Source organism: Pelophylax lessonae (assembly GCF_965119305.1).
Source record: "Pelophylax lessonae genome assembly, chromosome: 2".
Classification (NCBI taxonomy): Eukaryota; Metazoa; Chordata; class Amphibia; order Anura; family Ranidae; genus Pelophylax; species Pelophylax lessonae.
This window is the reverse complement of record NC_138769.1, coordinates 585,286,456-585,303,892: the sequence shown is the minus strand read 5'-3', so window position 1 is coordinate 585,303,892 and position 17,437 is coordinate 585,286,456. Positions and strand designations below refer to the sequence as shown.

The 17,437-nt window shown below is 44.8% G+C and overlaps 1 protein-coding gene across 1 annotated transcript in view; it reads right to left on the bottom strand.

Moving 5' to 3' along the window:
- The window catches only part of LOC309545584 (electroneutral sodium bicarbonate exchanger 1), a 414,564-nt gene that overhangs the window by 225,385 nt on the left and 171,742 nt on the right, over window positions 1–17,437 (bottom strand). The gene's annotated exons all lie outside the window — the stretch shown is intronic.

The window sequence follows — 17,437 nt, the reverse complement described above, 5'->3', positions numbered from 1 at the left end:
TTCCGTGAGGACTGGTCAGCCGACCAGCTCTTCAGCCATATCAGTCGCCGGTTAAGTACCGCGACACTAGAGAGGCGAGCCACCAAGGGGGCCTCATTTAAGGCTGCATCACACAAATATATGACTCCTTGGTGGATCTGATCCACCATTTCCAGTCGGGCAGGCGGCACGTCATCAGACACGAGATTGCTCCTAAGCATCTTAGTCCTATCAGCCACCGCCTGAGCCACCAGAAAACGGGGGTATGAGCAACGAACCCGCCACCGTATAGGAATGGCGGGCTAGAGACTCCAACCGCCGGTCCGTGGGATCCCAGAAAACCAGGGTATCCTCAGTAGGAACCAAGGTAGCCTTGTTTAACACGGCCATAGTGTGATCCACCTGTGGAGGCACACACCATCGTGATTCCGTAGCCGGCGCAAAAGGATAAAGCAATTTGAACCGACTAGGTACAAGGAATGGACGTTTTAACGTGCGCCACATTTCATTAACAGTGTAATGAAATTCAGCTGGGCAGGGAAAAACCTGCGCAGACTTGCGGGTCCTGTGCGTCCCAAACGAGGACACAACGCCCGGAGGACAGGGCTCATCCTCTAAATGCAAGGTTTCTTTAACAGAAACAATTAACTCATCCATGGTCGCCCGTTCTTCAGGTGACCCTGGGGAGGATGTATCAACAACCTCCATTTCAGCCTCCCCCTCAGACCCCGGGGGGTCTAAGGATGAGCGGGACCCTGAAAAGGGCACGCTCGCAGCACCAGCAGCCATATCCCCATCTGAATCAGAAGAGAGAGACAGCCTGGGCCTCTTTCTCGCAGCCCGTTCAGACATCAGCATTTCCATATTTGCCACCAAAGTCGCTACTACAGCAGCCAGATCAGGTCGCAGCGGGCCACAGGAGAACTGGGGCCCCCCATTAAAGCTGGAGGAAACTTGCTTTCCTGAGAATCCATGGCTCAAGTTATAAAAAACAAACTACAGTGCAAAAAACAGTGTACTGTCCCCTTTAAGAGCGCTGCGGTGTGCGCAGCCCACCGCTACTGTCACAGCTATGAAAGACCCCCAAAGGAGAAAAGAAACTGAGCCAGAAGCAATATACAGAGGGAAATTGAGAGAGATAACCTGCAGAGCCCGCAGAGCGTTGCTACCAGTGTCCTTGCTGCTGATGGAAAAGGAAGTGCTGCTGGAGAGGGCTGGACTATAAGCCAGACCCCGGGAAAATGGCTGCCCCATAGGGATGCATTGGAGGCTACGCCAAAATGGCCGCCGACATGCGGCCGGACCGATCGTTCCACCGCCCACAAAATGGCTGCGGATGGCGCCAAAATGACATGCATGATCGCCCCAGAGGAGCTATACATGTGTGCCCACAGTAAAGATGGCGGACTGTGCAAAAATGCACCGCTGCGGCCGCCGCCCAAGCACAAATGTCTGCACCCCCAACATGCACCTAAGGCGACACGGGGACAGGGACCCCCAAGGCAACATACAGATCTGCACAAGAGAACCCCGCAGGGATCGCACAGGGAGTCACACAGGCACAGACACGGGGAACACACAGCAACACAGACTGTCACCCCAAACAAAGGCCCCACACAGAAAAGTACTTACCTGTACTAGATGGCGTTGGGAGCCTCCATGCACGGAAAACCTCTGTCCTCATCTGACAGGGAGTGCCGTGAGCCAGGGACATGACGCTGCAGCACCGCAGACTATTCCTGTGAGGTAGCCACCTCACGGCTGCATCCCTGTAGCAAACAGGGATGGGTCGTTCGTAATGCCAGGGCGAACCATAGCTGAACGCTTGATGGCGGGCTGGGGGTCCATCTGACCCTCTGTGCCCTGGAGAACCAGGGCGGTCAGTCCGAATCCCAGCACCGCATGATCCATCTTCATCCGAAGAGAAGACTAACACTAGAAGCTGACAAAATAAACAGCTAGTAAAGTAAGAGAAAAAAAACTGACATTTTCAAAGAAAAATCAAAGAAAAGATTAGGAAGGCTGAGACTGAAGCCCCAGCACAAGGTAAGCCTGACTATTCCTGACGCTAGGCAGATTAAAAATGGATTTTTGTAAGAACTTACCGTAAAATCCTTTTCTCTTAAGCTCATTGACAGACGTAGTCTTCTTGATTCTCAAGAGCTGGGTTATGTTGTTTCCGCAGGAGTAGGACTAGGCAGAATGACAAAACGTTCTGGCTCCACCCTAGGGGCAGTCCCTGAGGGTATATCCTCCCTCTCTCTGCTACAGGGAATCAGTTCTGTTTAAAGCAGTACAGAGAATTTAACCCAACCCAACTCAATGATAGAGGGGCGGGTACTACGTCTGTCAATGAGCTTAAGAGAAAAGGATTTTACGGTAAGTTCTTACAAAAATCCATTTTTCTCTATCGCTCATTGACAGACGTAGTCTTCTTGATTCTCAAGAGCTGGGACATCCAGAAGCAGTGCCACAAATGAGGGGTGGGATTGACAAAATCAAATCCAATCTAGAAGGCCCAACTGGTGCCAAACTAGAAGTTTTAAAGGCTCATTATAAACAAAGAATGAGGCTAAAGAAAAAAATTTCCAACGGAAAAAAACCCTCGAGGTAGACCACTGGTCTCCTCAAATTGCGGCCTGCAAAACCTTGCGGCCAAATGAGGCATCAGACGATGCCATTACATCAACTTTATAATGTTTAGAGAAGGTATGCACCGACGACCAGGTAGCCGCCTTGCACACCTGGACCACTGACGCCTGACGGCGAAAGGCCCATGACGCACTAAGTGCCCGAGTGGAGTGCGCCTTAACAGGGAACGGGGGCTCCCGACCCTTAATAGAATAAGCCTGTACTACCGTCTGTCTGATCCATCTGGAAATGGTCGCGGCAGATGCAGGCAACCCCTTTTTGGGTCCATCTGGGATCACAAAAAGTGAATCCGTCTTGCGAAACGAGTCTGTCGTTTTCAAGTATACCCTGATCGCCCGGACCACATCCAAGGAGTGCAAAGCAAATTCCCGAGGATGACTGGGCTTAGGACACAGGGAAGGTAATACAATTTCTTCATTCAGATGAAATTCTGAAACCACTTTTGGTAGGAAGGATGGATTCGGACGAAGAACCACCTTATCTCTATGAACCACCAGATATGGTGAACGACAAGATAATGCGGCCAGCTCTGACACCCTGCGTGCAGAAGTAAAAGCCACCAAGAAGGCCACCTTCTGGGACAACGTGGGTAGAGGAATCTCCCTAATATCTTCAAAGGGAGGTTTCTGAAGAACCGACAACACTAAATTAAGATCCCAGGGGGGTAACGGCGCGTGCACTGGCGGAGCCAGATGTCGCACCCCCTGGATGAAATTCCGCACCAAGGAATGAGTAGCCAAAGGCTTCTGAAAGAAGATGGCTAATGCTGAGACCTGACCCTTGATAGTACTCAAGGCCAGTTTCTGCTCAACCCCTTGTTGCAGAAAAGCCAATATTCGACTAATCGAATAAGACCGAGGACGGAACCCCAAAGGTTCACACCATGCAATGTAGGACTTCCATGTGCGATGATAAATCTTTCTGGAAGTCGCTTTCCTTGCTTCAACTAGAGTAGGAATAACTGAAGCTGACAAACCTTTGTCCTTCAGCACCTGGGTCTCAATAGCCAGGCCGTTAAAGCCAGCGATCGTAAAGCAGGATGGAAGATCGGTCCCTGAGACAGTAGATCCTCTCTGAGAGGAAGTCTCCATGGGACGTCCGCCACCAGTCTGACCATGTCGGCGTACCAAGCTCGACGAGGCCAGTCCGGAGCTACCAGGATTACTGGGATTCCTTCCTCCTCTACCCTGCGAAGAAGTCTTGGCAGTAAAGCGAGAGGAGGGAAGGCATATATTAGCTGGTATTGCCCCCACGGGGCGATCAGTGCATCTGCGGTTTCTGCTAGAGGATCGCGGGAGCGAGCCACGAATCTCTGAACTTTCCTGTTGAATCGTGATGCCAACAGATCCACATCCGGGGTGCCCCACCGTAGGCACAACTGGTGGAAAACGTCTGGATGGAGGGACCATTCCCCCTGATCCAGGGTCTGACGGCTGAGATAATCTGCCTGCCAATTCTCCACCCCCGGAATGAACACCGCAGAGATTGCTGGAACAAATTGTTCCGCCCAGCGAAGAATGCAAGCCACTTCTTTGGCCGCTCGGACACTCTTGGTGCCCCCCTGATGATTGACATAAGCCACGGCCGTGGCATTGTCCGACTGGATCCGAACCGGGCTGCCCTGGAGCTGCTCGGTCCAGTGAATCAGACAAAGTCTGATCGCTCTCAGTTCCAATACATTTATCGGTAACCTGGATTCTTCCGGGGACCAAAGTCCCTGGACAGATAACTGACAAAGAATTCCTCCCCATCCAGATAGACTGGCATCCGTGGTCACTATCATCCAATATATTGGCAGAAATGACTTTCCCTGGCTGAGCATTGGAGACCGAAGCCACCAAACCAGAGACTCTCTGGTCTGTTTGCTCAATCGTATCTGATTGTCCAGGGATTCCGGATTCCGATTCCATCTGAGAAGAATCTCTTGCTGAAGAATTCGGGTATGGGACTGGGCAAATGGGACTGCTTCGAATGAAGCCACCATCAACCCCAGAACCCTCATGCAAGTCCGAAGGGAAGACCAGCTGTTGGACAGTAACAACTGGACTGCTGATTGAATCTTTCGGAGTTTCCCTACCGGAAGGAAAACTCTTGTCCTGACTGTGTCTAGAATTAGACCCAGATATTCGAGCCTCTGGGTGGGAACCAGAAATGACTTTTGCTGGTTCACCAGCCACCCGAATTCCTGTAAAGAAATCATAGTAATTTCTATGTTTTGTAACAAGGTCTGAGGAGACTCTGCATGAAGCAGAAGATCGTCTAGGTAACCTAGAATCGATATACCTCTTTGGCGCAGAAGTGCCAACATTGGGGCCAACACCTTTGTGAAGACCCGCGGAGCCGTGGCGAGACCGAAAGGTAACGCCACAAACTGATAGTGGTTCTCCTCTACGGAAAAGCGTAGAAAACGCTGATGTCCTGCGAAAATGGGAATGTGAAGATAGGCGTCCTTGATGTCTATGGACGCTAGGACATCCCCTGGATGCAGGAAGGCTGCTACCGTGCGAATGGACTCCATTCTGAATCTTCTTATGTTGACGAAAGAATTGAGTGCTCTTAAGTCCAGAATTGGACGCACTTTGCCCTCTTTCCTGGGTATTGTAAACAGGTTTGAATAAAACCCTTGAAACCGTTCTGTCCAAGGAACGTGGACTACCACTCCTTGTTGTAGTAGATCTGTGACTGCTCTCCGCAGATCTTCTAAACGATCCGGAGATAGTCGGATATTGGAAGGGAAGAATCGCGCCGGTGGGAGAGATCGAAACTCGATCTTGTACCCTGACTTTATGACTTCGCAAACCCATTTGTCCGGGATTCTGGAAAGCCATGGATCCGGGAACCGGCGAAGACGTCCCCCCACCCCAGTTATGGGTGGGGGCGCACCTTCAGGCTTTGGATGGTTTATCTTCAGGTCTGGAGGGGGCGGGCTTTTGCTTGCCCGACCAACGACCCCTGACGCCTCCTGCAGGAGCTTTGGAGGACTTAGTTTTTTCACCCGCTGGACGAAAAAACCTCTTGTGAGCAGAAAAAGAAGGCCCTCGTCTTTGACGAGTTCCTCTACCTTTAAAATTTTGCGGTAAAAAGGTGCTTTTTCCACCGGTGAGATCCTTAATGATCTCATCTAAGTTGGCTCCAAATAGACGCTCTCCTGAAAAGGGGATATTAGCCAATGCTTTTTTGGAACCTTGGTCGGCTAACCAACCTTTTAGCCACAGTGTACGCCTGAGAACCACTGCTGAGACTGATGCTCGCGCCATTAATGGAGTGGCGTCTAACGCCGCATCACATACAAACTGTAACCCCTGTATCATTTGTTCCAACAAATCTGATACCGCCTGAGGGACTTCTTCTAAGTCCCGGCGTAACCACTTGGTCCATTCAGTTACAGCCTGCGAAACCAGACCAATAGCAATTATTGGTCTGAAAGCTGATCCAATCAAGGAAACCATGGTGCGAGACATAGCTTCTATCTTGCGATCCACTGGATCTTTAAAAGACGGAGCGTCTTCTAAAGGAATAACCGTGGCTTTATTCAATCTAGCAATAGGTGAATCCACCACAGGTGGTTCTGTCCATTTCTTAATAAGGGTTTCCTCAAACGGATAACGCCTGTCAATGCGTTTAGAAATATTAAAAGTGCGTTTTGGCAGACGCCATTCTTCTTCGATTGGATTGCCAAAACATTTGGGCAATGGAAAAACCTTCGCCACTTTGATGCGCTTTTTAGTCCCAAAAGGGATCTCAGTTTCAGCTATTTCTGATGGAATACCCTGTAACCTTAAAGTCTCTTGAACAGATACAATGAGTGCGTTTACCAACGCTTCCTCTCGGGCTATGGCGGATGCCGAAACATCCTCCTCACTGTCTGAAGAGACAGGACCCGAGACACCAATACCAGATGAAGTACCTGCAACTGCAGAAATAGGCTCAGAGTCTGAATCCGAAGTTTCAGATAATAAGGGGTTAGGCGGGGGTCGCTTTCTTGCGCCCTGTCCCTGACAAGCCACTTCCACCCGGGACACAAAAGTTTCCATAATAGCTGACAAAGATTCAATTGTCAGTGGGGTGCTGGAGGATCCCGCAGACCCCTCGAGGGGATCCGGAGGAGATACATGAGTGGCAGGGTCCATGTTAATACAGGACACCTTTGCCAGCAAAAACAAAAAAAACTTTTTCTTTTTTTTTTTTTTTTGTGTGTCTCCCCCTAGCGCAATAGCGCCCCTCAGAGTACCTGCTTCTCGATCCCAGAGAGAGAGAGAGAGGGACCCCCAAGGCTCACCAACCGATGCAGTGCAGTTTCCAACAAACTGCAGTCAGCGTCTGTCTTACACAGACTGGAAGGAGCTGTTTGCTTTTTCCCGGGCAGAAGGCGTGGCTCCGCCCCCTGTGTACGCCTTCCGGCGTTCCCAGCCCTCCACGAGGAAGCTGGGCTCACAAAACATGGCCGCCCCCATAGAAGAGACATAAGACTCCAAAAACATGGCGGCCGGCGTGACCTGAGGACATACATGCATTCGGTCTACGGCAAAATGGCGGCAGACCGCCGATATCGTCTTCCCAGCACATCCACCTGCACTCTGCTAAGAGGTGACATATGGATCTACAGAGATACACTGCACATAAGGTAGGATTATACCTCCTATGTCTGCTGTAATGTTACAGTCTGCTGGGTAGAGTGTTAGCTCTTGAACCAAGTCCACTTCCCACAAACACATGCTGTATTACAAGGGGGACTTGTAAGTATCAGATATATACTGACCATATATGGAGGGGCCCATAATATATACTGCCTCATAATGAGGAAAAAAGGGAACGTTTACTCACCATACCGAACCGACAGGCACCCTCTCTTCACAATACCCTCTCCACCGGGGTGGGGGTTTGTGGACGCCTCGACTCTCTGGTACCTGGCGTCCAAGCGAGCTTTTAACTCGCAAAGTCAGTCCCTTTACTGGGACTCCGTCGCGGCCGACTCAGCGCACTGGTCTGCACGCGCTCTTAGGCAGAAACCGGGGTGACCACTGGATCTCAACATCCAGCCCGTCGCCCGGCCCCGCATACTTACTTGAATATGTCGCGGCCGACCAAGCGCAATGCCATGGTCTGCGCGCGCTCGTAGGCCGGCTGGGGTGACCACAAGTGTCGCCCAGTCCGGCATTTTTGCTTGAAGATCTCACAGGAAAAAACACTGGAGAAAACTACCTAAAAAATGTCTTTTTCTTAAAGAAAAAAAGTCTTGCCAGGACCAAAAGATCCCAGCAAGGAACTTAGGTCCTTACTCCTGACTAGACAGAAAAAAACTGATTCCCTGTAGCAGAGAGAGGGAGGATATACCCTCAGGGACTGCCCCTAGGGTGGAGCCAGAACGTTTTGTCATTCTGCCTAGTCCTACTCCTGCGGAGACAACATAACCCAGCTCTTGAGAATCAAGAAGACTACGTCTGTCAATGAGCGATAGAGAAAACTGAGTTGGGAGTGGTGATGCAGGGGGGGGTATTGACCAGATGGGACAGCCCCCATGGGTGTGTATATGCTAATGCCTTTTGTCTTTGGACTAAGTCTATATGCCTAGCTATTCCTACGGATAGGAAGACAATACCCAACAGTGATGACTTAGAGGAGGCGGCGACTGTTGGAGGACGTAAGAGAAAAGTTGATTTTAAATTTCATGGCATCAACACATCTCAAAAAAGTTGGGACAAGGCCATGTGTACCCCTGTGTGGCGTCACCCTCTTCTTTTTATAACAGTCTGCAAACGTCTGGGGACTGATGAGACAAGTTGCTCGAGTTTAGGAAAAGGAATGTTGTCCCATTCTTGTCTAATACAGGCTTCTAGTTGCTCGACTGCCTTTGGTCTTCTTTGTCGCATCTTCCTCTTTATGATGCGCCAAATGTTTTCTATGGGTGAAAGATCTGGACTGCAGGCTGGCCATTTCAGTACCCAGGTCCTCCTTCTGCGCAGCCATGATGTTGAAATTGATGCAGTATATGGTCTGGCATTGTCATGTTGGAAAGTGCAAGGTCTTCCCTGAAAGCGACGACGTCTGGATGGGAGCATATGTTGTTCTAGAACTTGGATATACCTTTCAGCATTGATGGTGCCTTTCCAGATGTGTAAGCTGCCCATGCCACACGCACTCATGCAACTCCATACCATCAGAGATGCAAGCTCCTGAACTGAGCGCTGATAATAACTTAGGTTGTCCTTGTCCTCTTTAGTCCGGATGACATGGCGTCCCAGCTTTCCAAAAAGAACTTTAAATTTTGATTCGTCTGACCACAGAACAGTTTTCCACTTTGCCATAGTCCATTTTAAATGAGCTTTGGCCCAGAGAAAACACCTGAAACACCCACGCTTCTAAATTATGTTTAGATATGGCTTCTTTTTTGGCCTATAGAGTTCTAGCCAGCAACGGCGAATGGCATGGTGGATTGTGTTCATCGACAATGTTTTCTGGAAGTATTCTTGAGCCCATGTTGTGATTTCCATTACAGTAGCATTCCTTTATGTGATGCAGTGCCATCTAAGGGCCCGAAGATCACGGGCATCCAGTATGGTTTTCTGGCCTTGACCCTCACGCACAGAGATTGTTCCAGATTCTCTGAATCTTTGGATGATATTATGGACTGTAGATGATGATAACTTCAAACTCTTTGCAATTTTTCTCGGAGAAACTAATTTCTGATATTGCTCCACTATTTCTCGCCGCAGCATTGGGGGAATTGGTGATCCTCTGCCCATCATGAATTCTGAGGGACACTGCCACTCTGAGAGGCGCTTTTTATACCCAATCATGTTGCCAATTGACCTAATAAGTTGCAAATTGGTCCAGCTGCTTCTTATATGTACATTTAACTTTTCCGGCCTCTTATTGTTACCTGTCCCAACTTTTTTGGAACGTGTAGCTCTCATGAAATCCAAAAGGAGCCAATATTTGGCATGACATTTCAAAATGTCTCAATTTCAACATCTGATATGTTACCTATATTATATTGTGAATAAAATATAAGTTTATGAGATTTGTAAAGTAGTTCATTCCTTTTTTACTCACAATTTGTACAGTGTCCCAACTTTTTTGGAATTGGGTTTGTAGATAGATACTGCAAGCACAAACCAACCAGGCTTCCAGTAATAACATAAATATGGATGACACTGCAATATGGAGCTTGCCAAACATTTTAGGAATCCAAACTACTCTGGAAAATGTATTTCCATTGATAAAATCAAAGCAATATTGATGTAATATTTTATAAATCAATACTTCTAAAACAATCATGATCATATTTGTCATGCACTTAAAACGGAGAAGTACTGTGGAGCAAAGAAAGACAAATTATATTTAATATGCCTTCGTAGAAATTGTGAATAAAGTCTCTTCACTATAAAAAGATTGTTGAAAGCAGAGTGGTGAAGGAAATTACTGCACACTCATTTTCCTGATGTATTTTATCTGTTAAGATCTTTTATAGATATATCTGGTGAACAACGATTTGACAGCAGCTTCAGAATAAAAATATAGCACAGTGAAACATATAGCCATCCAGATAGATTTTCTCAATAACCTCATTTTGTTCTTTGTCTTCTTGCTGTTTACAGCGGTATAAAGGAGAATGTTTTTAATTTCAGACTGTTGTCTCTGGAAATCAGGCAGTTATTGTTTGTGACAGGTCTATACACAGTTAATCAAATTGCTCTGAGATCTGGAAAATAAACCATTAGCTTGCTGATTAGGTAGAAAGGACACAATCTACTTCATTTCAAGGGCTCCAAAAATGACCTCTATTTGAATCTTCATTATTTTCCAAATAACATTGCATAAAATATAATATACTGTATGTATATAGTACAAATACCAGTTCGCCCTATGAACCTCATCTGTTTCATCAAAACCTTATCCTTGTAGCAGGGCGGGACAAATCTCGCTCACCAGTTTGCCATTGTGACTAAGAAATGCCATCTGGCAATCCAGTAATTGAAGTCTATCAAGATGGTCTTATTGCCTGTAATTTCATCAGTCACCACTAAGTGGCCTCTGGAACAATAATGGCTGCCGATCAACACAGCAAAGAAAAGGGAGAAGGAACCCCCCTGATGGGACTTTATCCTAATGGTTAATGATAACCAAATAATTTGAATATAGTACAAAAAGTAAAATTGATTATATATTTACTATTACAAAAAAGTGTAAAACATACAAATAAGGGTGGCTAGCCCTAAAAATACTCCATCATAGTTGTCACTGTATAAACAGACATAATGCATATAATGTTTATGAACAATTTACTCATGATACAACATGGCTGCACACCCAAAAAAAAAAAAAAAGAAAACACGACAGTGGTAACCAGAATGTGCCTGGCTTTGCTTTACAAATGTATTTGCACACAGACTTTACTAAGTGATTGTAAACATGTTGGTTATATAACATAGGGAAATACTGATCGCCATGGAGAACAGCTGTTTGCTGACTTTACTAATGACAGATAGGCTGTTCACTCTACAAGGGAATTTTCCCTTAGCGTGGTGAATGAGGTGAAGCTCTGCTGAATTCAATCATCCAATCACCCAGCCTCCATGGACAGAGCCCACCCTGCCTCCAGCACACAGCAGATAACTCATGCCCTCAGTGCTATGCTTTTCTGAGCCTGTAAAGAGGGGGGTGGTGTAATTTTCCTCTAATCAACTTTCAGATTACATTAGCTCTGTGCTCTAGTGCTGCAGTGTGTGTGACCTCAGATCCCTGCCCCCTGCTTTCTGAGAAAAATCCTTTCATCTGTGTGTTGTAGAAGGCTGTAAAGGACAGATATCTGCAGATAAACAGGTACAACCTATGTAGGAGGATTGGTTTCATCTCTGTGTATCACCTCAAGTGAAACTAGTCACTTCATTTTAATTTGTATCATTTTAACAGGGTTACAGTCAAGCCAGTAAGTACACAGTATGTTAACAAGGATTACAATAAGTAGGGAAATCACTGTATCCTTAGCCTTGAGTCAATATAATTGATCACCTGTAGACATTTAACAGCTGGATGAGTGTACAATGGGAGAGACTATAGGATGTACTGATGCCTAGGTCATGAGATGGAAGAAATAAAATGGCACTGACCTGGGCCTAACTGACTACATTTTGCAGGAAGGGGAAAGGGAACTCTTGTTGGCACAGGTGTACAGCATTAGGGGGGAGGGAAAATACCTGCAGATTTTACATGTATACACATCACCAAGCACTGGGGGATTTTATTGCAGGATCGGGCCTTAAGGCCAAATCTTCCTGCACACCCTCAATTTATTTATTGTCGGGCTTCCACCCTTAGGGATTTGGTTGTACCTGGGGTGGTGGACCCTCTTATAGTGAAGAAAAAACAGTTGTTTTCCTTTTTGTCCGTATTTTATGCTTTTGGACACTGTTCAGCATGTAGACATTCAAGAAACAATAATAAAAGACGCAAAAACTTTCCCATCCTCTGTCACTAAGAAGAATTACAAAATCAAGAACCTTATTACTTGCAGCACACAAGGTATAGTCGACATGCTAGAATGTGACTGTGGCCCTCAATACGTAGGCAGAACCCCGAGGGCACTGAGTATGCATATTAGGGAGTACATTAACGATATTAAAAAAGGTCCCAGATCCTTTAGAGTTTTCTAAACACTTCCGGATGTGTCATGAAAGGGAGCCTAGGGGTCTCAGATTCTAGAGAGTGGAGAGTCAAACATTGAAGGGGGGGGGGGGGGATTTTATCAGGCGCCTTAGTCAAAGGAAATCATTCTGGATCTTTGAGACCAAAGTCCTTACGCCATTTGGATTGAACGTGGAGTGGCCAGTATAGGACTAATATCCCCTAGTCCTGCTTTTTGATTTTTAGTGCTTTATTTGGGGTTTCTTCTAGTGGTGTTTGTTCGCTTATCTTTATCTTATGGCCATATTAATATGGAATGTGTTACATTTTTTTAGGTTATTTTATATTAAACGGTTATTTAATATGTTGTTTATTGCGGTTATTATATTTTGTAACGGATTGCCGTGGGTGTCACAAATGCTGATATTTTTATTATAGCATAATGGGTTTTTTTTTTTTTTAACGTAGTTTTGTCTCACAAGACCTACATTAATAGGGTGTACCAAGGCTTAATACATTGTTGTTGATGACCCTGTTCTCACCTATGTTTAGAGTAGTGGTGTTGTCACTTGCTCTGGATCTGACATTTGGGAGAAGGCTGCAGTTTTTATTGAGTGCAGCTACATTGCAGCCTTAGTACTTCTGTCTCCATGGTTATTAGTCTACCATTGAGTACGGCTGCGTAGAAGCTATAGCATTCCTGTCTCCATGGTTGCAGGTGCTCTATATCAGAATCGAGTGACGGCATAGCTCCATCCCGCTGATGAATTCCCGAAGAACGTAATGTGTACGGGAGGAGGAGCAGCGTTATGTGACGTCACCTGCTGCTATCCGAAATGATCCAAACTAATTGATCAGGCGTTCGGTGGTATTTGTTCTCGGAATTTTATACTGAAAACAAGAGGAGGATCTTGTAAGCTTTATACAATAAAGTGTGTTTATTAAGATCTTACAGAGAGCACTTAAATTCTTTTATTTTTTATATTGACTTGGCTATATGGGACTACTTGAACCACCGGTTAGTTCATGGGTCAACATTTTGAGGTGAGCGAGCAATCTGTGTGCTGGTGGTAGGCTGCTTTCACGCATGGGATCGGTGTTCCTGATTTTCTCACATAAAGATTTTACTTTCTTATAAGGACATTCTCTGCTTTGACTCTGGACAGTCCATTGGCAATCACTGATTTATTTGTGCTGCATGGATTACAATTTATTATTGCTTTGTCTTGTGAAATTACCCTTGGTATTCAGCTTGCAAATCATTTATCGTTAGTTCACTTAGAGATGTGCTAAATAAATTTTTTTTGTAATACATGTATACACATACACCTCTTATGTATGCACCCAATATGTATAATTTACCTAATGCTATGTACAAAAAGGAATTCCCCAATGGTGCGGGACTATTAATGCCACTAGACACTGTATATCCAAGTTAAAATAATGAATTTTATTAAATAGTCAGGACAAAAAACAGTTGTACAAATCGACACAAATGACATCAACATAACACAGAAAAATAAAGGGGGGCATATAAAACTTGCATGCAATGACAGATCATATACCAGACCACATTGAAGACGCTCAGGTGCATATGGTGGATTGAACCGGAAAAGAGACCCTACGAGTTTCGGGCGTCAAAACAGCCCTTCCTCAGGGATCAACCAGAGTTCCAAAAGCACCTAATATGCCCTTGACGTCTACACAAAGGGTTTTGGAAAGAAAGGAATGTAGTAGCTGCCCTGGAGGACCGCCGGGGCACCACCATGATCACAAAAGTAGCTCAGCCTTAGGCTGCCTGGTTCCAGGACCACAACAAACAGTTATTCACATGTTGTGATACTCCTAATACGGAATTACTACTCTTTTTCTACAAGATATGACCCTCTGTCATTATATTTTTTCTAAACCGTACAGGTTGATAACAAATTATCCATACAACATGAGTGAGGTCTTCTTTTGGAGTGGTCCTTGCTGAGCTACTTTTGTGATCATCGTGGTGCCCTGGCGGTCCTCCAGGGCAGCTACTACATTCCTTTCTTTCCATTTTTTGCCTTTAACTGGCTCACTGGAATCGGGCATTCCTTCCTACGGTATTAATTACCGTTTTTAAATGACAGATCATTCCAAAACCCTTTGTGTAGACGTCAAGGGCATATTAGGTGCTTTTGGAACTCTGGTTGACCCCTGAGGAAGGGCTGTTTTGACGCCCGAAACGCGTAGGGTCTCTTTTCCGGTTTAATCCACCATATGCACCTGAGTGTCTTCAATGTGGTCTGGTATATGATCTGTCATTGCATGCAAGTTTTATATGCCCCCTTTTATTTTTCTGTGTTATGTTGATGTCATTTGTGTCGATTTGTACAACTGTTTTTGTCCTGACTATTTGTTTAATAAAATTCATTATTTTAACTTGGATATACAGTGTCTTGTGGCATTAATAGTCCCGCACCATTGGGGAATTCCTTTTTGTACATATTGATTGGGATGATGGCCACTAGCACTGGGTACTAGGTGCTGGGATTAATGTTTCTTTTACCTAATGCTAGGTCCACTTTAGGTTGCCACTTAGCTTAGAAAAAGAGCATTCACTGAAGATGATTTTTAGACTCAATAGTAAGGCAAACCTATCCTCATCTGTCTGTTTTTAGCAGACCGAATCGGATCAGATGCCAGCGGGTGGCAGGGAACAACCACCGCTCCTTAGAGAACAATCGGTGGTCAGATTGGGTTCTCCAGAAAAATGGAGAGGGGGGCTGTATCGGTCCACTGGTATGAAAAGAGCCTAACTCAAATACTGTAGATGGACACAGATAGGGTGGGGAGTGAGGCACGGTTGCATTCTTTGCCCTTTCTTGTTCAACCTGTATGCCGAAATAATCATGAGGAAGCTAGAGAATCAAAAAATTAGAGTAAAGATTGGAGGAAGGGACGGCATTAATCTTTGATACCCTGATGACAAGACCCTCCTATTGGGAAAGCAAGAAGGTCCAAAACATCTGATCAAAAGGATAAAAGAGGAAAGTGAACATCAAAAAGACCAAGATCATGACCACTGCAAGGAATGGATACTGTATATGCACTTTTGGGTTGCACAGCAATGATGAACATAAACTGAATATGGAAAATACAAGACTATTAGCTTGGCAGCCAAATGCAGACTATTCTGCGCTATTGTGTCCCCACAGCTACATTTCGTTGAGAAAGTTGGACCATAAAAAAACAAGACAAGAGGAAAATTTACATGTTTGAGCTATGGTGCTGGGAATGCTCCTGCACATTCTTCAGAATCAAAGATAACAAACAAGCAAGTACTGGCACACACTAAACCAAACATTTTACTGGATGGCAAGATTACATAACATATCATGCAATCAAACTCACTGGAGAAGACAATTCTACTTGGATTAGTAAGCGGCAGAAGGAAGCCAGGCCACCAAAGAACATAATAGTTAGACGCCATAAAAGTCAACACCAGCCAGAAAATGAAACAACTAAAAAAGGCATACAACATTGGAAATGTGTGGAGAGAACTGACCCACAGATACCGAAAGTTGGACATGACTGAACAGATATCATCATCATAATCATTAACTCACAAAGTCATTACTAAATGCCAATCCAGAAATTCAAATCTTCCTCATTACATAAGACTGAGGGTCGCCTTCAATGAAAGGGCTTAGCATTCCAAGATTATGACTACTGTTACCCTCCCCTAGCATTACACACCAGGAAAACCCTTCCATAATAATGAAAAATCCCAGCTGCTTGTTACTGGGCTTCAACAAATAAAAGCAACATGGTCTGTATGTAGAAGATGTTCTCAGCAGCTCTGCATTATTTATTATGGGTAATTTTGCTTGGCACAGTCTCAAACTGTATTGCTGTAGAAACATCAGTAAACAATAAAGTCAATTACTAACAATGGCTTGCTGATTTTCTAAAAAGGTTTACTTTATTTGTCTTCATGTGCAGTAAAAATGTTTTTTTAACTAGCTTTTATGTAAACCTATTACTAGGCACATACCGTTTGTACTCACTTGTCAAGATAAGCTTTCAACATTTTGCATAATGTTTATTTAAAATGTTCCGAAATAAAAAAGAAAAAACCAAAACAAAACACGTGATCGGTAACATATTACAAAGTGTTCAATGCGGACTTAAAAGGATAGCTAAACCAAAACTATAATAATATAGCACAGCTTACAAATACCTGTTGATCTTACTAGAAGTGTCCTTAAAGTGGTAGTAATCCCTTCCGGTCCTATTTTCGCCATATTAAGCATTCCAAACTAGTGAACTGATCGCCGTGTGTACAATGCTTCCTACATTTTTCCTTTCTGTGTAATTCATCCTTTTGTTAGCAATGATGTAATCGGCGCATGCGCACTAATTACATTTTTTCAGCACCCTCTTAATGCCGTAAGTCCTGTGTTTACTTGCTGGGACTACCTCATTTCCTTTGCCTGGTGTCAGCTTTGAGATACCGCAAGACGAATGTCCCATTCACAAGCTGAGCTTTAACCCCATGTGACTCGCTATGTCACTAGGGTTGTAGAGGCAGCGAACACATTACAGCAATTAGCCCAAGGGAGTACTTAGCTAAGTAATGCGCATGCACAAGATTATGGACATGGAGAGGGAGAAAGGGTAGAAGTAAGAATCGTTTTGGACACAGAAGACCGCAGTCAGCATAGTGGCAGCTGCACCCAAATAGAAGCTTAGAAAAAAAAAAGAAAATACAAGTAAGAATCATTCAATATGGTTTTAATATGCGGCGCATTGCTATAACATCAAATAATACACTTAATTCTTTGTCATTTTGGATAGAAGTCTCTGAGTTTCCTACCTACCGCTTTATCACTTCCTGTGAGTTTAGAAAATAGCAAAACAATCTTATTGAGTAAACTACCAATCCCATCTATCCGTAATATAATGGAGATAAACAAAGGCAGACATTTTTGAAGTCCAGCCCGTGTAACAACTATGGGTCCATAGATTACTATTATTATAATTATTCAGGTTTCATATAGCGCCAACTATTTCTGCAGCGCTTTACAATATGAGGGAAGGCAATACAGTTACAATACAATTCAATACAGGAGGAATTAGAGGGCCCTGCTCATTAGAGCTTACAATCTAGAAGGGAGGGTCAAGTGAAACAGAAGGCAATAACTGTGGG